The sequence below is a fragment of the Tamandua tetradactyla genome, chromosome 4, assembly GCF_023851605.1.
Source record: "Tamandua tetradactyla isolate mTamTet1 chromosome 4, mTamTet1.pri, whole genome shotgun sequence".
In the NCBI taxonomy this organism is placed as follows: domain Eukaryota; kingdom Metazoa; phylum Chordata; class Mammalia; order Pilosa; family Myrmecophagidae; genus Tamandua; species Tamandua tetradactyla.
In genome coordinates, this window is record NC_135330.1 from 16,091,995 (window position 1) to 16,115,531 (window position 23,537).

General features: G+C 38.9%; 1 protein-coding gene and 1 pseudogene across 3 annotated transcripts in view; both read right to left on the bottom strand.

Moving 5' to 3' along the window:
* CCDC190 (coiled-coil domain containing 190) overlaps nucleotides 1-23,537 on the bottom strand; it is a 62,439-nt gene that overhangs the window by 12,016 nt on the left and 26,886 nt on the right. The gene's annotated exons all lie outside the window — the stretch shown is intronic.
* LOC143680118 (tubulin alpha-1B chain pseudogene) lies at nucleotides 6,757-14,306 on the bottom strand (annotated as a pseudogene). The gene is made up of 2 exons (XR_013174034.1): nucleotides 9,933-14,306; nucleotides 6,757-9,157 (listed from the first exon to the last, which is right to left on the bottom strand). The product of XR_013174034.1 is annotated as a tubulin alpha-1B chain pseudogene (transcript).

Genomic DNA, 23,537 nt, shown 5'->3' on the forward strand with positions numbered 1-23,537 from the left:
CTCAGAACATCACTGCGGATGGCGTCTTCAGAACAGAGGTCAGCAGCGACACATGAAACAAAGACTAGGTAGGGAAAGATGAGTCATGCCTCAGCACCACGAAAATAGCAGTTGTATGGGAAGATCTATGCCTCCCATACTCTCCCCCTTCCACAACTTCACAGGGGGTTTGTCTTGAAAAGATGAAGGAAAGGAGGTTTAAAGATAAGACTGTGCTGCCAATTCCCTGCCATTCGATCAAAGACAGGGTCTTCAAACTTCTTTTTAAGACTCATATACTTTGATTAGAAAACTAGACAGATCTTACAATAAATGAAAACTACTGAATGTTATTTTGTATGACCATGAGTTCAAATATTTTAAAACATAATTTATTAAATAAAATGAAATATATATATAAAAGGATATTCCAGCATAACCAAATACAGTTTATCCCAAGAATTCAAGGGGATTTAAAATTCAAACATAGGTCAATGTCAGTCACCATATTGACAGACTAAGAGAGAAAAAACATACAATTATCTCAATATATAAAGAAAAAGGATTACACAAAATCCAAAATCCATTCCTGATAAAATTTCTCAGGAAATCAGAAGCAGAAGAGAACTTCCTCAACCCCAATAAAGGGCATATATAAAAAGCCTATAGCCAGCTTCATACTCGATGAAGGGGTATATGCTTGCCCCCAAGATCAGGAGAAAAGCAAGGATGTCTGCTCTCCCCACATCTACTCAACACTGTACCAGAGGTTCAAAAGTAAAATAAAAAAGAAACAAAATGCATTCAGATTGAAAAGGAATAAGAAAAACTATCTTTCTTTATTTGCAGGTAACAAGTCTATGTAAAATATCCTATGGAACTTCCAAAATCTATCAGAACTAAAGATTGAGTTTAGCAAGGCTCCAGGATAGAAAATCAATTGAATTCTATACTAGCAATGAATGGGTGGCCATTGAAATTAAGTAAATAATACCATTTACAATAGCATTAAAAGTATGAAATAAGTAATGATAAATTTGATGAAAGAAGTATAAAACCTGAGTATTGAAGATTATAAAACATTGCTGAGATAAATTAAAATTAAAGAGGAAGTAAGTAAAAGAAGGGTTATACCATATTCATAGATCAGAATGATATTGTTAAGATGCCAATTATTCCTCAGGAACCTATAGATTCTACTTCCTAATAAAAATTCTGAATAAAAATCCTAATAAAAATTCAAAAAAAATTTTTTTTAGTAATCAAGAAGCTGATTATAAAATTTATATGAAAGTACAAATATTTAAAATAGCCAATGGGACAACCAAATCAATAGGCTGAGCTTTAGATCTTGGGCTTTGCCCCTATACAATTTATTCCTTCAAAGGATAGGCTAAGCCTACTTAATTAGGCCTCAGAGTCATCCTTAGAGAACCTCTTTTGTTGCTCAGATGTGGCCTCTCTCTCTAAGCCAACTTGGCAGGTGAATCACTGCCCTCCCCCCTACATGGGACATGATTCCCAGGGGTGTAAATTTCATTGACAACATGGGACAGAAATCCCAGGATGACCTGGGACCTGGCATCATGGGATTGAGAAAGCCTTCTTGACAAAAAGTGGGTAGAGAGAATTGAGACCAAAGTTTCAGTGGCTGAGAGGTTTAAATGAGTCAAGAGGTTATCCTGGAAGTTATTTTTATGCATTATATAGATATCCCTTTTTTTAGTTTATGGTGTATTGGAGTGGCTGGAGGGAAGTGCCTGAAGCTGTTGAGCTGCGTTCCATAGCCTTGATTCTTGAAGACAATTGTATAAAGATATAACTCTTACAGTGTGACTATGGGATTGTGAAAACATTGTGTCTGATCCTCCCTTTATCTCAGGTATGGATAAAGAATAAATAAATAATAGGGGGGATAAGGGGTAAAATAAATTGGGTAGATGGAAATACTAGTGATCAATGAGAGGAAGGGGTAAGGGGTATGGGGTGTATGAGCTTTTTCTTTTTCTTTCTTTTTCTGGAGTGATGCAAATGTTCTAAAAAATGATCATGGTGATGAATACACAACTAAGGGATGATATTCTGAGCCATTGATTGAATACCATGTATGGAATGAATGTGTATGAAGATTTACCAATAAAAATATTTTTTAAAAAAATAGTCAAACAACACTGAAAAAGAAGAAGGTTGGAAGACATAAACTATCCAATTTTCAGACATTCTAAAGCTATAAGCATTAAGGGCAGTATGGTACTTAAATAAAGACAGAAAAATAGATCAATGGACTAAAATAGAAATTCTGCCCATTTTTGACAAAGATGTAAGGAAATAAAATGGGCAAAGGAAAATATTTTTCAACAAATGGTTTTGGAAGTCTGCCAAATTATAATGAACTTACTGAAAACCAAAGATACAGAGAACTCTTGAAAGGACCCAGAGGAAAAAAAGACATTACACTTAGGTGAATAAAGAGAGGAACGACAAGTGAGTTCTCATCAGAAATAGTAGAGGCCGAAAGACTCTAAAATGATATCTTTAAAGTGTTGAGAAAAAAACTGAAATTGTATATCTGGACAAAATATCAGTTTTCATTGAGAACAAGACAGACATTTTTGGATAAAGTAAAGCTGATAGAATCATTACCAGCAGATCTGAACTACAGTGAACCTTAAAGTATTTCCTCGAGGCCAAAGAAATATGATAGATAGCAATGGAGAGCTACCAAAAGAAATAAAGATCTATAAAAATGGTAAATATAGAAGATGGTTTACTTTTCTTTTGTAGCTTAATTTTAAAAAGTGAGCTATTTAAAGCAAAATTATAGCACTGGAAAATGGCTTTATAATATATACAGAAGTAAAAGATACTACAAATTATACAAAGTGTCGGTGTAGATAAATAAATTATTCTATTGTAAATTTGTATTATTTGTGAAGTGGAAATATTGACGTGTGAAGCAAGGTGTGAAAAGGGTTAGGTGTGGAGAGAGAATGAAGAAGCAGATACGTGAAATGTCAGATGTGGAGTGTGAATTCTGAAGCAGTACAATATTGATCCAAAACAGACATAGGGAAGTTAAAGATGACTGTTGGTAGCCTTACAGCAACTCCTAAAAATAATAATAAGCTGAATAGCAAAGAAGCTAATAGAGGAAATAAAATGGATATACTAAATAAATATTTCATCAATCCTAAAGAAGGCAGGAATGAAAAAAGAAAAGTACAAAAAGAGAAACATGGAAAACACATAGCAGGATGTTATATTTAACACTAAATATATTAATGGGTACATTATTGATGGACTAAAAGGGAAGCATTTTAAATTTAAAGACAGTTTAAAAGTAAAGATGGACAAATCTGTATCATACAAACCATAAGAGTGAGAAAGATGGCATAGGTATGTTAATACCAGATAAAGTAGAATTCAAGACAAATAGTATTACAAAAGGGTAAGAGGCATTACATTTAACAGAGGGAGTGATTCACCAGAAAAAAAGTATAATAATCTTAAATATATATCCCCCTAATACCAGAAGATCAAAACTCAGGAATCAGAAACTAAAAAGTTCAAGGGAGACATAGACAAGTGAAGAATCAGAGCCAGAGAACTTTCATACTTCTGTTTCTGTAATTGATAGAACAAGTAGAGCACAGATCAGTAATGACATAGAAAATCTAATGCGCATTGTTGACTAATTTGATCTAATCAATATCAACAGAATGCTAATCCCCAGAACTGCAAAACATTTTTCCAAGTACTCAGGGAAGTTTTCACCAAAAAATGCCATACAGTAGATCAGAAAATGAGCCTTACCTGATGATTTCAAAAGTTTGAAGTCCATATGTTCTCTAATCATAACAGAAATAAATTCAAAATAAATAACAAAGAGTTATGTTATTTCCTTATCAAGCTAGAAAAGAAAGAGCAATATAAACCAAAAGTAAATGGAATGAAAGAATAAAGATATTATAAATTGATTAAATTGTAAAAGGGAATATGGTGGAGAAAATTAACAAAGCTAAGTTTGGTTCCTAGAAAAGATTAATACAATTTTAAAATTCTAGCAGGGACAATCATGAAAAAAAGATTTGAAACTCAATTGCCAATATCAGGATGAACTTGTGGATATTACTACATATTCTACCAATGTTAAAAGGATAGCAAAGGAATTTTATGAACACATTTATGCATATAAACTTGACAACTTAAATGAAATTGAAGATACCTTGAAAAGCACAACTTAAAAACTAACTCCAGAAGAAACAGAAAACCTGGATAGCCCAATAGCCACTAAAATTCTTGAATGCCTGATCAAAAGCTTCCCACAATGAAAATTTCAGGCCCATATTGTTTTTTCACTGATGAGTACTATCAGATATTCAAGGAAGAATTGAAGAAAATGTTCCCCATTTTCAGAAAACCGATAAATAGAGAATGCTTTTCCAGCTCATTTTATATGTCCAGCACCATCTTGATATCAAAATCAGACAAAGATGTTATGAGAAAAGGAAAATATAGAGCAATATCTTTTGTGAACAAAGGTGCAAAAATCAAGAATCAAGTGTTAGGAAAACAAATCAAGTAATGTATAAAAAGGATAGTATCTCATTACCATGTGGGATTTATCTCAGGAATGAAGAGTTGGCTTAATATTTAAAAATCAACATAATTCACCATGTTAACAGAAAGTAGGCAAAAACATATAATCATGTAAGTTGATGGAGAACAGTTATTTGACATCATTAAATATCAATTTAAAAATCTAGAAATAGAGTAGAACACACTCAACCTGATCATAGGTATCTACGCAAAGCCTATAGCTAACATTATTCTTAATGATGAAAGATCCTCAATAATATGAACGAGGCATGGATGTCTGCTTTCACCATTTCTATTTAACGCAGTACTGAAAGACCTAATAGTACAGTTAATTAAGGGGAAAAAAGGCATCTAGATTGGAAAGTAAAGTAAACTCACAGATGACATGATTTCCTATGTAGAAAATAGTAATACCATCCTCTATGATTTTAGCAAGAATACAGGATGTCAATATTCAAAAAATTGAATTTAGATAAACCAACATAAAACATAGAAAAGTAAAATTTAAAATGCTATTTACAACACCATCATGTATTATAACAAACTTAAGAATTACTTTAACAAAATGTTTAACTAGAAAATATAGGCTGTTAAGGCTCCTTAAAATGGTCAATATATTCAATCCCAATCAAAGTCTTAGCAGATTGATTTATTGATTTTGAGAAGCTGATTCCAAAAATTCAGATGGAAATAAAAGATCTCAGAATAGCCAAAACAATTTTGAAAAGGAAGAACGATGTTAGAGAGGGAAAAGAAAGTTTCAGTTATAGTACCTGGAGATTTATTGGCTCACGGTTTTGATGCTAGCAGAAGTCCAAACTCAAGGCATCATCAAGGCAATGTTTTTTCCCAAAAGCCTGTAGTATTCTGGACTGGCTGCTGGAAATCCTTGGTCCTTGATCCCCCTGTCCCTGGCAGTGCACATGGTGGCCTTTCTTGGCGTCTCAGTTCGGTTGACTTCCAGCTTCTGGCTGTTCACTGTGGCTTCTTCTCTGTCTGATTTTCACTCTGTTTATAAAAGACACTGGTAATCCAGAATAAAGCCCAGACTTAACCTGGGCCACATTTTAACGGAAGTAACATCTTGAAGAAATTTTATATCATGCATCCACACCCACAGGAATGGATTAAGTTAAAACATGTTTTACTGGTGTGCATAGCTCTGAGCCACCATGCATTATGTATGAAAGGAGATTCACACCCATGCATGCATATCACTCTTACAGAGAAATTTAAAATCTTCCCCAGTCTGTTTATGGACACCAGTTTGATGATGTCCCCACAAAGATTTTCAGGATATGTTCCCTGCCTCAATTCCCACAGTCTACCACATCCCCTCTGCATTTCTCCAAAGACAAAGTGTATTCCAACTCCCTAGATCTTAGCACAGATGTGTTTGCTGTCTCTTCCATTCTCTTTACCTTGGCATTTTGTCCATCTTGGAGGAATAGGTATGTGTCAAGAGGGCAAGTGGACAACTTATCTCTCCAGAGGGAGTTAAACCAACTTTTGTTTCTGCTCCCATTTTGATACATGCAAAGCAAATAGTACACTCTATATTACTATGAATATCATGATTGTTACATCCTTCAATGATAACAACTATTACATTGCATTTTTTGAAAGTTTAGTACCCTTTAACTATTTATTTATCAATTTTCCCACGGGTGTGCAAACTCCTTGTGAAGAGGAGTATTTTTTTCTTATTCTTGTTTGGTATCCACAACATTTAGCACAATGCCTGCCTCATGATATGCTTGCTAACTGATTAATTGGGGAAAAAATAGTAAGTTAAATAAGCTACACCCCAAATTTGCACAACTCAAACATTTAGTTGTATCATTAAACAACCAAGAGCCTTTCATTGCTTCTCTTACCAAACTAAAAAGATAAGAGTGTTTTTGCAATAGCACCAGAAGTCTTCTTAATATTTTGAGCTGATGTCTCCTCTGGGAAAACCATGCCCTTTAGGGCTTATTCAAACTGAGTATGGTCCTCTCACTTTGTTGTAGGTTGACTCGCTTTCATGCTCCCTCAACTGCTTCATTCTTTTTTGGGAGGGTGGGGGTAGGGGTGGAGGGTGGGGGGTGGCAGAAACGCATGGGCTGGGAATCGAACCCGGGTCTCCTGCATGGCAGGTCAGAATTCCGCCACTGAACTACTTTTGCACCCCTGTCATTCTTGATTTACACTTGAGCTTTTTGCTCTGTTTTCTCCATTTGATATTGAAATAAACATTTGATATTGTGAGCTTGTGAGGTTTCTAAAAACCAGCAGCCTTCACAACAGAGGAAGGGGTGCAGCCCAGGTGCCCAGGCCATGTTGTCTCACTAGTGGGGGTGGGATGTTCCAGGAAAGCAGGTTCGGGCAATGCCTCTTTAATTGCACAGTGATCAGATAACAGCAGTGGCCAAACTTATCAAGGACAAGGTACACAGAGTTATTGAGCTAACGCAGTCCTAATCTCGCCATCTGTTTAATGGGTAACTTTACATAGTACCTGGATCTCCATAGTGATAAAGTCCTGTAATAGCCAACCTGCTTACAAAACGAAATATCTACTTCTTCTCCCCTTCTCTGAGCGCTGAAGAGTGACTTTTAAAGAAGTCCTGGGGAGCCCTTTCTTTTGGGTCTATTCTTCTCAATTTATATTTGTATCACTTGCTTATCTTATTTAGCTTATCTGTCTTGACCTTCTTTCTACTTAGCCAACCCAGGCCCATTTTCACAAAATTCTGTTCTTATAGTTAGGTAGTATGTTTCAGAGGCTTCCTCTTCCCAAACCAATTATTAGGAGAATTGGAATTTTGGAGATTTTCCAAATCTCAAATATTATTGTACCACCTGTTAGAGAGAAAGGAAGTAGAGAGGTTCCCAACCAGTCACCCTGTGAACCTCCAAGAAGTGAGTTTCCAAGAGCAGGATGCAACAGCATCAGAGAGAAAGGTCATGGTCACTCCCCATCAAGACCCCAATCTTCTTCCTCTTTGCTTCAAGGTAGCCAAGTCCAATGCTGAATTCAATAACTCTGTGTAGAGAATGTGATTTCATCATCCTTCTTAAATGATCACATCTGGCCCAGTCTCTGAAATTGGTAAATTAAAGATTTTCTTGATTTCAAAGCTCTGTTCAGCTGTCCATTAAGGGAAATAGCTTTGCAGATGCCAACAGCTGTAGTTGGAAGCTCCTAGAGGGAAGTGGAAGCACCCAAGGCAGAGTGTACCTCAGTGTTCTCTTACCTGTGGAAGATGACTATATCTGTCTCAGGCTTTTTCTGCTTTCTCTCTCTCTTTACTTCCATCCTATACTCATTTCCTCCACCTTTGCACTGGGGTGGTGTGTACCAGTGAACAAAGGCACACTTGGCACATGTCAAGTGAAATTTGTGGTCTAGGTGAGCGCAGGCCCCAGCAATGGCTAAGGTGTTGCTCAGCATGCACACAACTCACTGGACCTTGTCCAGGCCCCAACCAGGTACCACTGTGGGAGGTTGGCAATTAATGCCGACCTTGAAGCCAGTGGGACACCAATCCACAAACTGGTCTTGATTGTGGCAGTGTCAGCATTGACATCTTTGGGAACCACATCCCCATGGTACAAGAGGCAGCAAGCCATGTATTTACCATAGTAAGGGTCACATTTCACCATCTGGTTGACTGGCTCAAAGCAAACATGGGCAGTCTCTGCTATAGAAAGCTGTTCAATGTAGACTTTCTCAGCAGAGATGATAGGGTCTATGTGACCAGAGGAAGGTGGATGTGGGGATAGGGCATCAGGTTGGTCTAGAATTCTGTCAGCTCAACAGTCAGGGTACTAAGTGTGGGTTGGTGTGGGTTGGTGTTGGTTGGGTGTTCAATATCGAGGTTCCTGTGACAGATGTGATAGATGACCTCATTGTGTACCATGAAGGCACAAGCTGAGTATTCCAGGGTGGTGCTAGTGGTGAGGATGGAGTTTTAGGGCTTGTCTATAGCTGTGAAAACTTGTGTGGCCTGGCAAATGGAGAAGTCTAACTTGGACTTCTTGCCATAATCAACAGAGAGATGTCCTATCAGCAGGGAACTGGACCCAGAACTGGTTCCCCCACCAAACCTGTGGAAAACCAAGAAACCCTGGAGTCCTGTGCACTAGTTAGCCAGCTTGCAAATTCTGTCCAAGACAAGGTCAATGATCTTCTTGCTAATGGGATAGTGCTTGCGGGCATAGTAATGGTAGCATCAAGGAAGATGGTAGCATCTTCCTTGCCTATGATGAGCTGCTTAGGGCGGAAGAGCTGGCAGTGGTGCTGGTGTGAACTTCATCAATGACCATGAGTTCTAGGTCCACAAAACATGCTTGCCAGTGCTCACCTCACTGAAGAAGGTGTTGAAGGAGTCATCTCCTCCCTCAGTGGTCTTATCACTTGGCATCTGGCCATTGAGCTCGATGCCATGTTCCAAAGAGTAGAGCTCTCAGCAGGCATTGCCAGGACACTAGCCTGGCCGATATGGATGGAGATGCACTCATGCATGGTAGCTACAGGTTAGGAGGCAAAGACTACAGGACCAGACACCGGATCCCAGTTACTGTCCCCAAAAATCTAAGAGATAAAGTAAATAATGCACTTGTCAGTTCACTTTTAACACAATAAGGCCAGATTATTATTTCATATAAACATTTGTTTAAAATGAGGAATATGAGGCTTATTCTGCATGGTCTTTAGGTAGTGTGTTGTTAGCAATTTTTAGGTGGGAAATCTGGTGAGAGGGTGCATTGGTGCTGTTGTCTATACCCCACCCCATCTCATCACACTCTCTGTTTCAACAAAGACTTGTAACTCATGTCTTTTCTGGTTGAAAATTCAGTATATGGGCCCAAATAAGATACGCTGGAGATCCAACTGGAGCCTGAAAGTTTGTTATTCTCTGAGGAGTGGGGTGTACAAGTGGAGAGGGGCAGGAACACCAGATAGGGTGTGTTCAGACAATATGGCAGCACTGTAGAGAGAAGGATCAAGGACAGTGAAACAGTCAAGGAATGAGAGAGCTTCCACTTTGAACACCTAAATCTGTGGGCACCTTGTGTGGTCAAGCATGTATTTATTGTTACTTAAAAGGATGATGATACTAATTATTGTTCTTCTTGTTTCCAATCCCATGACTTTGTTTTGCTTTGCATCATTTTTTTGAATAGGTCAATATAGAACTATAAAGTATGTGCTAGAATTTAGTTGCCTGGGCTACAGAAATAACCATAGGCCTGAAATTGGGTTATGATTGGAATTGCAGATGGATATTTCTAAAGCTACTCTTCAGATGTTGTGCAAAATTGTTGTTTCTGAGTCTGGCACTGGGTGGCACTCCACAACCACTCACTGTCATGCGAAGGACACGATGTGCAGCTCTGAGCAGGAACTTGGGGACACTGGAAATGCTTCACCTGGGGGCAACGCAACCTCAGTGAGTGAGATGAACTCTGCATTAACCCGTTAGACCCAACAAATGGGTTCACCTCCCTTCCTTTTCCTTTTACATTTATCATTTTCATCTCCTAAAACCCACAAAATACTGTTGTATTAAATTGTCTTCATTTTTTAAGTTGATGCGCTGAATCTAATTTTTTCCTGATAAAAGTCAGGAAAAAATCTAAAAAAATATTTTTAAAGAAAAAAATGATGCACTACAGTCTTTGATGTTACAAAGAAATAAAAAGTACTTCACCATGTCAATTAAAAAAAAATTCTAGAGGGTCCTGTACAAAGGCTCATGTAAATGCTTCTTTCTAAATCTCTAGAAACTACTGGGGACTTAAATTCATAAAATGAGATAATAGAGTGAAAGTTTTTTCCCCATACTATAAAATGCCAAACAAGTGTAACTGTGATGATTGCTATTATAAAATTTGCCTTCTTTTAAATTGCTAAGGATTTTCTTACTATCATTTCACTTTATTTTCATCATCATTTCCATCTTGATTATGTTTCTTTCCACTTCCTGATTTGCTGATGATCTTCTTAACAGGCAGAAGGGAAGTAAGCAGGAGCTGAGTTGTTCTGTCTCTTCTCTGTATTTGTAAAGGTGACATACCTCCTTAAGCAATGGTTTACACTTTTTGCTTATATGATTATTGGACAACCACCTCCTTCTCTAAGAACAAGAACCTCCCTTGCTCTCTTTGGCGTTTTCCTTCTGCTTTGGTTTCCCCCACGCTTTGCCCCCTGACACTTGTTCTCACAACCCCAGGCCATTTTAGTTGCAGACCCACCAAGCATTTGCTTGCTCCTTATCATTGCAGCTCACTGTGGAATGATCCATGTATCCACTTTATTCCTTATTTTCACTATTATCTTTTGTAAAGCCAACCTTTCATTTTGAGGCAATTTCCACTCTTTTTTAGACATATATTTTATGTCTAAAAAGATATAGTTCCCTTTTCTAGACTTAAGTCTGCTTTTCTAAAGGCCCAGCTGCCCACCTAGAATCATCTCCAGGTAATGATTTTTCTCCTACATCTTGCTCTCTCTTTATTTGCCTTTTAAAAGATTTCTCCAGTTCATTTTTGTTCTTTGCTTTAAATCCTCGCATTTTAATTTATAGTAATTTTCCATCTTGCTTCTGAGAGCCAAACTTGTTAGCCAGGAAGAGAATACATGAGGTTAAATTTGAAGAAACTATGTAACAATAAAGTGCTTAGCAACATGCCTAGAACATAGTTACCACCCATTAAATGAGAGGTATTATTAGTTGAAGTTTCCCATCCAATTTAATTCAATGCACTTCTTTTTCAAATGTCTGTTCAATGCCAAACACTTTGTACTAGAGATGCACAAATTAGTACATCACGATCTCTTTTCTTGAGAAACTCAGAGACCAGAGAAGGAGAAATGCCTCTAATAAAGAAAACAATGTGATCTTCTATCTAGGTACTGTTTGGAGAGAATGATGATAGAAGGATTGGGGAGGTCTTTGTGGAAGAGTGACTAGTCCTCATTCTGTGTTTACTGTGTCCTAGGCACTGTTTAAAACCATTTGCATGGATTAATTTATTCTTAAATCAACTGTGGGAAGTTACTCCTCCTCTCGTCACAGGTGGGGAGAGTAAAGGTAGAGCAGTTAGGACTCATCCTGCCAAGGGTGGCTGAGCTGGGGTCTACACCTGTGGCTTCTGGCATTCAAGATAGCATTCTCAACCACTCCCCACTCCCAGTGGAGTTTGTGAGGTGGGGTAGGGCAGACAGCACATAACAGGGAGTGGGGACGTGGAAGCATGCACACATGTGGAGTCTTCATAAGCTCCCATTGGATGTGGCAGGGCATACGTGTGGGGGCACCTGGGGCTCTCACAGTTACTGAGGGGAGGAAGAGGATGATACTTGGGCTTTTCATTCTTAGCACTCTGCTTTGGGAATCAGTGCTAACTGTGAGTTAGAGGGGAGCCCTGAGCCCTCCTTGGGAAGGGAGACTACTTGGGCACTGAGACATGTGGAGCAGAGGAGGGTGGGGTTTGCTCCTTTGCATCCCACCTTTGGAGTGGCCATTAGGCCCTTTGCCACCACATATGGCTTTATACAGGTGCATGGGAAAAGGTCTTTGAAGGGCAAGAGCGGCGTCTTCTCATAGCACATGCCCATCCATGGTCTTGGCCCCAGGACCACGGGGGAGACAAGACAAAGTGGACTTCAGGGCACCCTCCTGCTGCTGTCATCTGAGGCCTGCACTGTCCGTGGACGTGACTATTGCGAGGACAGGTGGCTTCTTGGCAGCTGGATGTTCTGATATCCCTCATCTGCTTCTGCATTAAACAAAGTCCCATTTCCAGCAATATCCCAGGGTGTATGTATGTGCACATGATCCTCAGCAGTTGGCAAGAGAAGAAACAGAGCCAGGTGTGGGATGAAAGGAAAAGAGCTTCCTTCTGCATCTCGCCCAGAACTGGCTTTCTACCAGCTGCCAGTCCTCATACTCGGCTCCTCCCTCCATCCCCATGGGAAAGATGTCCCACGTCCCAAGCAGATGCTTTCTGAGTATGTGATTTCAAGCCTGAGATGGCCTGATGGGGAGAGACTGATGTTTATAACCAGATTCAGCGGCCTGTTATGGCAATAATGGGCTCTCAGAGTCCAGATGGCTGGCCCTTTGGCCTGCTCGCATCTGGCTGAGAATGCAGTGAAGCACGTAGCTGGCTGGGATGTGGCTGCTGTCCCTGTGGGGGACGTGAAGAGGAGAGGGATTTAAGGAAGTGCTTATGTCACACTCTCCATGTGTCTGAGATACTTTTCTCCACTCCTGGGGCAGAGCCTTATTCCTACACCTCCCACCAGTCCCCAGTGCACGGAGACCAAATCTAAAACTAGACATGCAACACCACCCCTCCAGTTTCTGCTTCCCTGTGTGTGATAAGAGAATTCAGGGGCTTTCCTTAGAAGAGACTTGCAAAATTTCCAGTTAAACTTAGTCAATCAACACATGTGCTCTGACACGCAGTATATCCATGGGGTTGTCCTTTGATCCCCAAATTCCACAAATAATGTGAAAGATCAGATCTCCTTGTTGGCTATAGAGACCTTGAAAAATCATCAGTCACATGTAGCCAGTGATATGCAGGGCTACCATAAGCCAATATGATATGTGGACACCAATTTTTGCTATGTATTTTCAGGAACGTATCTGTTGTGCAGAGCCACCCATTTTTACAGTTGGAAGATATTTAGAGATCATCTGGTGTTTCTATCCCATTTGCCTAATTTTCTTGAGAGGTATAAAGTGAGTTGTCTTTAAGAGCTTGTCAGAAGCAGAACCGGTACCTACATCACAGTTTTCTAGCCCACAACTTGAGATTTTTTACACTAAAAACACTTGAACTTACATTTTACCCTCTAGCTGCTGTGACACATTAATTTCTAAAAAAGAATGAGGACAGGCTATAGGAGACACACTAGGGTCACTAACAGAGAATAATATGCTATTAAAACTAGGAATGTTTTTGCACATTTATTCATTCAACAAAGCAGTATCAAGTACCTGTTATATGCAATTCCTTGCTACACTGGCCTACCTGGACTCTTTGGGTTTTCTGTGCTCTTGGTGGCCTGATATAAATTGTCTGGTTTCAAACAGAATCAGTAGCAGAGAAATTTTTACTGCAGACACCAATGGCTCTTTGTCATCTAGTGTTTGGATTTGGCCTCTAAATTCCTGGGCTCCTGTTGGTCTTTTTGCTGATGCTTATTTATCCTGCCATCCATTCTTAGATAACCTGGACCCTAGTTCATATTCCTGTCGGTAGCTGCTTCCTCTCTTGCACTCCTGAGTGCTTTACTTGCTCTGGTATCCTTTCTACCTTCCACCTCTGTCCCCACACTCACTCCAGCACTGTTGAACCATGTGTTTATCCAAGGACTTTTTGCAGGCACTTATACCTGACATACTCCTCCTGGGTCCCCTAACTCTTAGAATTTTCCTTCTTTTACTTCTGAAGGCAAATTATGAGATCCCTTTCTTGAGCTCAAAAATGCCATGGAATGGATTGCCTCTGGCTGACAACGAATAGAGGTATGCTCAGAAATAAGCAACCAAGAGTCTTTTTGCAACTGAGCCACCTGGAACTTAAAGTTGAATTGCTGAGAGCTTTTGTTCCTAAAGCAAAGATATAGGATGGGTTGACAGGATAAGAATGAAATATCAGTGAGAAAGTTCGGAATCATGCCAAAAACATTGAAACATTGCTCTAAAGAATCCCTTTAAAACTAAAGGGATATTTGTTTAGTATTTTTATTATTTACTTTGCTTGATAAAGATGGTTTTATTTTTTGAAAAGCAGCAGCAAATTCACAATAAAGTATTTGCTGGGTTTAAGCACAGTATCTCCATAGACTCAAGGAATGAGAACTGTGTCAGACATGCCCACACACAGTTGTCTCAACTAGTGGCAGCACATCTAACTAAATTTTAACATCAGCTTTTTGAGAGATCATTAACTCCTTGAAGATTTACTCTTCAAAACAGAAGTGGCTGTAACAGCCAGGTATAAGGAATTATGAGACAGGATTGAGGATCAGTTATCAAGCCTTAGTCTAGTGGTTCCCAAACTTCATTGCACATTAGAATCACCTGGGAATTTTATAACAATTCTAACACCCAGGCCAATTTAATCGGAGTGTACCTTGGGAACCAAAAACCAGTACAATTTCTTTACAATTTTGGTGTGCAGGATAATCAACTGGAGGGCTTATTAACACAGAAAATGCTGGTCCTACCCCAAAGTTTCTAATTCAGTAGATCTGGGGTGGGGTCCAGAAATTTGCATTTGTAACAAGTTCTCAGGTGAAAGGGCCACACTCTGGGGACCATTGGGTCATCCTATAAGTCAAATTCCTTGGCTTTCAATGTTTGGAATATTGTAAGTGTCAGAAGTTTGATGAATTCTCTGAATTTATGTCTATCCTTCTACCTTTTCCATGCTGAAATTTGTTTGGATAAAAATATTGGTAATATCTCTTGCCTGTCCTAAATCTGTGAGACAGCAACAGATACATGAGTTCCATAAAGGAAAAGCATTCCATTCATAAACTTAGAAATGAGCTTTCCTATCTTGCATGAATTTTGCCCTAGAGGCAAGAGATCAAGCAGTGGTATCACAGATTGGCATTTCTAACATCCAGTTTATTGCTCCTTAGATAACAATGATGCACTTGTACCAAGGAAAAATGTTTGTATTTTATAAAACTAATATCTCGTGGTGTTTTCAGAAATCTTGATGGGGCTCTTTTTTTTCTGGAGGTTTATGACTGGGCTGTCCCTTGGTGAGATTTTCCTCACCCCAAGGCTGCGGGGGTGTTGGGGGGAGACATCTATCAGGATTTTATGGAACTTTGTCCACAACAATAACCTTCTAGTGCCCAGAGCATGTGGGGGAAGGATTCTGGCTCAACTGGACCTTGCTCCTTTCCTGTTTCTATTTTGGTATTGTAAACAGACCACATCGGACTGGTGGTTTCCATCCTGCAGTCACAGCCTGTTGGTGACAAGCGTAATCCAACCCAGAATTTATGGGGCTGGTCTGTGCTCTTTCTCTGACAGATGAAAGTTAAATTCTACTGGGAAATGGTGCTACAGGAGTTCAGACAAGGAGAATTTTAAAACCTGGCAGCAGCTTGGCCAAGCTGACAATTTTGCTCAAAGTGGTCCATTTTGATTGAGGATTTGTAGAGATTAGGGGTTGGTGGGGCTACTTCATGCTTTAATTAGCATATTATTATTTTATTTAACCTTCTCTGACCTTCCCATTTAGGCTGGAAGGAAAATGGGGAGTAGGGACATAAGTGGTTGAGGGATGAGGAAGAACTCTGAATTCTTTGGGCCCTATTCCACGCTGGTTAATTCTGCAAGCCTTTTTTTCTGGAGAAAGAAAGTATGGGTCTGCAAGTCTTGCCAGTATGGGGACCCATATCTAGTTCCCAACAAAGGAGGCCAAAAGGAGCTCACTAGTGTAGATTTTACTCTGAGGTTCATGAGGACTCTGTGATATGGTATTAGCCCAGCATCCGAAGTATGGATAAACAACAAGTTATGCTAGTGAGGAGCTGGGGGCCTGACCTGACTCAGTGCAATCACAGGAAGTGGTACATTTTCACTTCACAAATAATTATCAACCACCTTTTATGTGTCTGGTGCTTTGCTCTGTATTGGAAATACAAACGCAAACTATGTGTGGTCCTGACCTCAAGGATCTCACAGCCTTCAATTATTATCATGTTTATTTCTGTGCTCAAAACAAATCTCAAGAGAATTCATCTTATCTGGTGGGGGAGATGCCCATCTGGGAAAAATCAAACAAACGTTATTCACCATGTTGTGATGGGTGATGCACTTGTTCCTTCCTTCCACAAACATCTACTCTGCTCCTAAGCTGTGGCATTGGTTTGCAAGGTCCTGTGTATTAAGACACATGCAAGGTGCAATTCCTACTATGGAGGGGCTCACGGTTTGAGGTGAAACTTAAAATATAAACTAGACCTTCCAAACCTGTGCCGTTAACTGCCCTCCTGGTGAATACTGCCTTCTAATTGCCAGACTCTGGGCTAGATTTTTACAGACACATTGTTGGTAGAAGTTGTATTATGATATAGGGATTCGGGGTGTCTTTGTTTTACCCTAAGCAAGTAAAATTGGATCTTCTGGTTAAATATCTAAAATTTATAGGGTGTTTTCGCACACTGGATCTCATTTCATTCCATCTATGATCTGTGAGAGAGGAAGGGTAAGATTAAAGCTGTGGCTTTGCCATTGACTGCTCTGTGACATTAGGCAAATTAGTTAACCTCCCTGAGAATCCCTTTCCTTAACCTTGCCTCCTCCTCACTCTGCTATTTTATTTTGTATTTTAGAAATGCGGAAAGAGTAAGTGTATGAGCTTCTGTTTTTATCTTGGAGGAGTGGGAAGAATTGCTCTGATCTAAACTATAGCATCATTTCCAAAATATTTCCAAAGATTTTCTTCATTGTTTCCACCTTACTTCTCAAGAGACAGTGTGGACCTAATGTTTCCCCTGCCAACTGTCATGGAGTTTCTGGATGGTGAATGGTGAGGCCAGGGGTGGGGGACACTGTAGTGGATTTCCTTTTGTGTGTAAGCACTGCATGATAGAAGATAGGAAATAATTGACTTTCCTCTTAAGTATGGGTTTATTGGCCATATCAAATGTAGCTCTGTTTTCTTCAAGTCTAAACTCCAGGCTGTTTTTCTTCTTCATGCTTAATTACAAGTGTTTTTAATTAGATGAATTCCATTAATGGCCAATTAAGTTTCAATTTAGAGGTCACATATGAGCATTGGCACCCCATCACAGTTTGGGCTCTCTGCAAAGTGACCCAGGTCTGGGCTTCCATCTGTTTAATGTTGCTTTGCCTATTAAGGGAAGTTAATGCCTCCATAATTGTTTGTCTTGGGAGAGAAACCAAGTTGTACTCTTCCCTCAGCAGCTTGCACTTCTTACAGCTGTGATTGGAGCTGCTGGGCAGGGGAGGGAGGAGAATGAGGCAAAAGGAGGGGGGAAGACTAAGGCATTTTTCAAAAGAATAAGGGAGCCTGGAGAAATTATTTCTCGGAAGGATTTAGGGTGGCTATGGTTTGAGAGCTGGCAGGGACTCAGATTACAACTACGTGTCATGAAGAGGGTGCTGGTTTGGATTTCTCAGGCCAGCACCTGGAGGAAGCTTATTTCCTCCTAGGTTGTTTGCCTTCAGTCTACCTAAGACGTCTGGAAACGGTTGGTGCCATTCATCTGTCTTATTCTCAAAAGGTTGCAATATAAGGAAGGGAACTGGGAATTCTCCATTATTGGTATTTATTATGTGATAGTGTTACAAGCCCTTTACCTGAATTATCTAATCTAACAATCATAGGGTTATATAGTGGGTAATACTATTTTTTATGTTCTACAGAAGAAGAAGCCAAGGCATAGAGAGGTTAAATGTTTTTCAGAAGAGCAGAAATGGGGTGCACCACTCACCAACACCCCCTACCTCCTCCGCTGGAACATTGCCACCCCATTGTTCTGGAAGGGTTGAGCATGTGCCCTGGAGATGGCAGAGATCACTGATGTATGGAGAGGGTGGAGCTGAGAAAAAGGTGGTTTCCTGACCAACCCCAGTGTTGTAACAGAGACCAGCAGCTGGAAACAGCAAGGCCACTGCCTAGGCCCTTGGAAAGGGTGCGAGTGCCGTTTTCTAAAGCCTGAAGATAAATGACTCTCAGACTTGGAAATTTAATGGAGTTTGCCCTGCAGGTTTTTGGAACTGTATGGGTCCAGGGACCCCTGTTTACCTTTAGATTACTCCGTATGGCAATGGAAACATGTATCCTGTGACTGTCCCTCCTTTGTATATTGGCAGCAGATAACTTGTTCTAAGTTTCCCAGGTCTAAAAGACCCAGAGGAAAATTTTTGCCTTAGAACAGACCATGCCTGAACAGACTTTGATGAGAATTTGTACCGGTTTAACTTTGTATATATTTGTATTGTTACTGAAATGTTTTAAGGCTTTGTGATATTATAATGGAGTGGATGTATTTTGTGTATGGAAAAAACATGTCTTTTTTGAAAAAAAAACAAAAAACAACAAACATTTTTTTGGGGGTTCCAGAGGGTGGAATATTCCAGTTTGAAGACATTATATGCCCCAGAAAGCCATGTTTAATCTTGATCCATTCTTGTGGGAGCAACTGTTTCTTTTGATCCTGAATCAATAATGTAGGTTGGAAACTTTTGGTTAGATTATCACCCCAGAGATGTGGTGCGCCCAATTTTGGGTGTGACCTTTTGATTAGATGGAGATTTAACTCTACCCATTCCGGGTGGGTCTTGATTCATTTAATGGAATCCTTGAAAAAGGAAGCATTTTGGAGAGAGCCAGAAATGACAGAAGTGACAGAAATGTCACTTGGAGAACAGAGACATGGATGTTTGGAGATGCTTGGAACCCAGCAGATGTCACCAGGACATGTTAAGCAAGAAGAACTGGAGATTGCCAAGGGTGGCCAAGTGATGAAAGCCACCCCTGGAGAAGAAAAGTGAGGAACCCCCAAAGGAAAAAAAGCTGAAGGCAACCAAGTCCAGAAGCAAGGAATCAGCAGATGCCAGCCACATGACTTCCCAGCCAGCAGACCTATTCCAGACCCATCAGCCTTTCTTGAATCAAGGTATCTTTCCTTGGATGCCTTAGTTTAGACATTTTCATGGCCTTAGAACTATAAACTTGGAACTTATTAAATTCCTCCTTTTAAAAGCTGTTCCAGTTCTAGTATATAGCATTCTGGCAACTTGCAAACTAACACACTTCCCCTTCTTGAGAGTTTTACTTTAGGCCTCGCTCTGGCGATTGGATCAGACTTGCATTGCTTTTAACTGAATAACTGATCATTGTTGGAACACAAGCATATTTAGGAAGCTAAGGAAATTTGTAGATTTTTAAAATAAAATTTCATTATTTTCCGTGCTGGTTACCTGTGCTATAATTAGGTAACTGTAGGAATAAGCTAAATGTGACACAGACTCATATGACTCAGCAGGCACAAAAGCATCACCAAAATAAAATTTAGGAATATCCTCATGTTTTAGGTCACTAGAGGATGTTTCTGCCTCTGATAACTCTGCATAATTGTTTTTGCTTCTTCCAATTAAAATGAGGTAGTGAAGTCTTTATAAGTTAGATGTTTTCCTCATGAAACAATCAGAATTTTGTAGACTGAGCTTGAGCTTTGGTATTGGACATCTGCATTTAAATCCTAGCTCTGTGTAACCAGGTTAAGTTATTTTACTTTTCTCTGAGCCTTAGTTTTCTAAGGTTGTAAAATGAGATTAATAACTTCTCCTAAGATTGTTGCAAAGGTCAAATAAGGTAATATTGATGTACATACTGTTTGACATATAGAAAGCCTTTGATAAATGCTATTTTTTCTTATTTTCCACCTTCTTCCTTTTAGTTTACAAATGAAATCTCTGAGACCAGGTAATACTGAATGACTACTTTAATAGCTCAGAATATGAATTCACTCACCAGAAAGACCTGGAAACAGACTTGGTTGAATGGCCCTCCTCTACCCCCTCTTGATACTGCTCAGTCCCATGGATGTTCCATTGCTTTTCGTAAATGTGGAAAAAACATGCCTTCTTGATAAACAGCCACACCCTTAGTTAGAATCCCATCTTTAGATCTGAATTGGACCCAGCCCATTGGGATTCTTTAGATTCATTGGGACAAATTATAGTTGGTAGGGGAGAACCGACAACTATCTTCCTCTCCCTTTTTCTTCCTCTCTGTTCTTTACTTCCTCATCTATTCTACATTTCTCATATTTGTCTAGATCCAAACTTAGGCTTTCTCCTCTGGAGACAGACAGGACCAAAGAATATATCATGCCTCTGGGTCACAGTAACCCAGAGAATGATAGATGTTATGTCCTGAATGGGGCTGTAGTTCCTTAGGGAAGCCAGGCAACAATTTCCTGCTTTAGATTTGGGGTTCACATGTAGAAATGGGAATTTGGACTGAACATTTTAGTTTTCTCAGGATTGTAATAGTTGAGGACTTGAACAGTTCTTTAGTTAGTCCTGGAGCATTCCTTTATGCATATAAACTTCCATGGCAATCACATGGCATGTAAAAGTCCTCTAACCATAAATCATGTGCTGTTTTCCAAACTGGAAAAATTAAGATGAAAAGAAAATATTCAGTATGAGGTAAGTGCTTTCCAACATTGTTGACAGAGGTGGAAATTAGTATTACTTGGAAGAGAAATTTGAAAATATTTTTAAGAGGTATAAATCTATGATTCAATAATTTCACTTTTATCAATGAATTTCCCAGTTGTTATAATGGTTATCAATATAGGATACTTATATAACAGAAACTTTATAGCCTTACATTTTTGGAGACTATAGATCGCCATATAGTTAAAATCATATTTAATGTTAAATAAAAAATTGGGAATCAAATCATAGTATATGATCTCAATTTTAGAAAAATTATATTTCTACCTAAAATAGATAAACCAAATACTAACAGGGGTCAACTGTGGCTATAGAAATTACAGTCAGTTTTTTGTTTTATTCCTTATTCTTTTCTGTGTTTGCCAAATTTTCTACCATAAAAGATAAATTGTTGCTTGATTAGAAAATTTTATGTAAAGAAGAGAGAAATAGAAAGGACATCTGATACTTTTATTTGTGACCGAATGAAATCTAAAGTATTTTAGGGAGCTTTAAAAATTCCCTTATGCTTCCTGTAGAAAATAAAATTGGAATTCCAGATGGTTCAAAGATTTAAATGTATAAAATAACTCATAAAATTTCCAGAAGAAAGCATTGGTGGACATATTTATAGTCTCAGAAAGAGGAAGATTTTTAAGCAAGACAGAAGACCTAAAAGTCACATAGAAAATTCAGATAAATTTAGCTCCATAAATAAATAAATATATATATATATATATATACGGTGGCCCAAGTGGCAGAATTCTCACCTGCCATGCAGGAGACCCAGGTTTGATTCCTGGAGCCTGCCCAGGCCCCTCTTGCACCCACTCCCCACCCCCCACCAAATTTGGTCAGCTAGAAAATCTACCTATAAGTAAAAGAGTGTTACAAGGTATTGAATAATTATGAGGCAAGATCTGGGAGAAGACAGAATTCTAGAGAGTTGAACCCATATTTGAGATTCCTTTTCACCTAGGGGCATCTGACAATATAGAAAAGGCAGAACATTTGACAACCACATAAATCTAGAAAACAAAAGTTGGAAGTCCAAGAACCTATGTGGGAGGAAGATAGTGAGACCCTATACTTTGGGTTAGGCCCTTAAAAGTTTTACATGCTAAGAGTAATAAGGGTGATCCTGAATTAAAATAATCTTCCCAAGAAACACAGCTAAACTTCAGATAATCTCAAATCCTGAATTGGATTAATTTGATTGTAGTTAACTAACTTTTCTAATTGCCTGTTGGAAACAAACACAAATTCTTTATGAAGGAAGATAGCATGATCATTTCTATGATTTTTCATTTTCAGCATAGGACACACATTCAAAAACAACAAGGTGATGAGACGACAAAGAAATAGCATTGGAAAACCAAGAGACATAGCAGATATAGAAATGAACCCACAAGGGATATAGCTAATGTAAGTTTCAATACAGGTTGATACCTGAAAAAGAACAAAAACAAAAAACAAGATTGAGAATTTCAGAATAAAATTAAAGTGAATTAAAAAGGAACAGAGAGGGATTTCTGGAATCCTCCTAAAACTGATGAAACAAAATTAGGAATTCAATGAATGAGTTTAACAGCAGATTAGAAACAGTTAAAAAATTAGTGTATTGGAAGATAGGACAGAAGAAATTATCAAGACTGATGTATAGAGAGACAGAAATGGAATATACAGAAGAAAGGATAAGAGAAATAGTGTGTATGTGAAAAGATTTAATTCTTGAGTAAGTAGAATCCTTAAAGGATAAAGAGAGAGAATGGAGCAAAAGGAAAAGCCATATTTAAAGAGATGATAGCTAAGAATTTCCCTCAACTGAAACACAATATTGGAGCATGGATTAAGTAATCTTTTGTGGTCACTTAATTTTGGTCTATAGTGAGCTTTGTAGCAGACCAATTAACCTATTAAGAACAACTAGAAAATATGTTTAAAAAAAAAACTGAGGACATAAAAAAATGGCTAAGGTAGCCAAGTTTTGAGGAACAAAGATCTCAGGAAAAAAATGGAGGATTATTAAGGTGAGCCCAATTTAATGAATACCACTTTTCCCTTTGGGGCATTTAAGGCTTTTCGGCACAGGGAAAGAGACTGAAAATTTTAACAAAGGCATTGTTAAGAGGCACTATCACAGAGCAGGTAGATAAATACCAGAATTTGACATTGCCAAGACATTCAGCGTTTGAGGGGACAATATCCTGGAGTAAAAGCAGCACACTGTGATACATTGTGCATGTTAATTTTTTCCCCTTAAGAAATGGTCTAAATCTTGGCTTATAGAGAACATCAGAGAAGATGCAAGCAGAGTATCATCTAAGAGGCAAATAGTTCAGTAGAATTTACATAATGTTACAGAGCTGGGCAGTCAAAAACTGAAGCTCAGTTCCCAACAATGAAGAAGGACCCTAGTAAACACCCCAGAATCTCAGATGAAACCCCTATAGGGCTACACACTAGAAGTGGGGATAAAATGGCAGATTGAGCTTTATAGACTGTAAGACAATTTTACATCACTCAGTTCCTGTTGATTGGAGATGGCTTACTCTACGCTAGCTGCCTTCCTAGATTATACAAGGCCTCTCATCTTTCAAACACCATGTTGATCATTCCATCAGAATACTAAGAAACAGGCCCAAGAGAAAACAACAACAACAAACAGAACAGACATGTGGCTCTGCTATTGAAGATATTAGTCATGGCCTTTAAAATAAGTCTGATTAATAT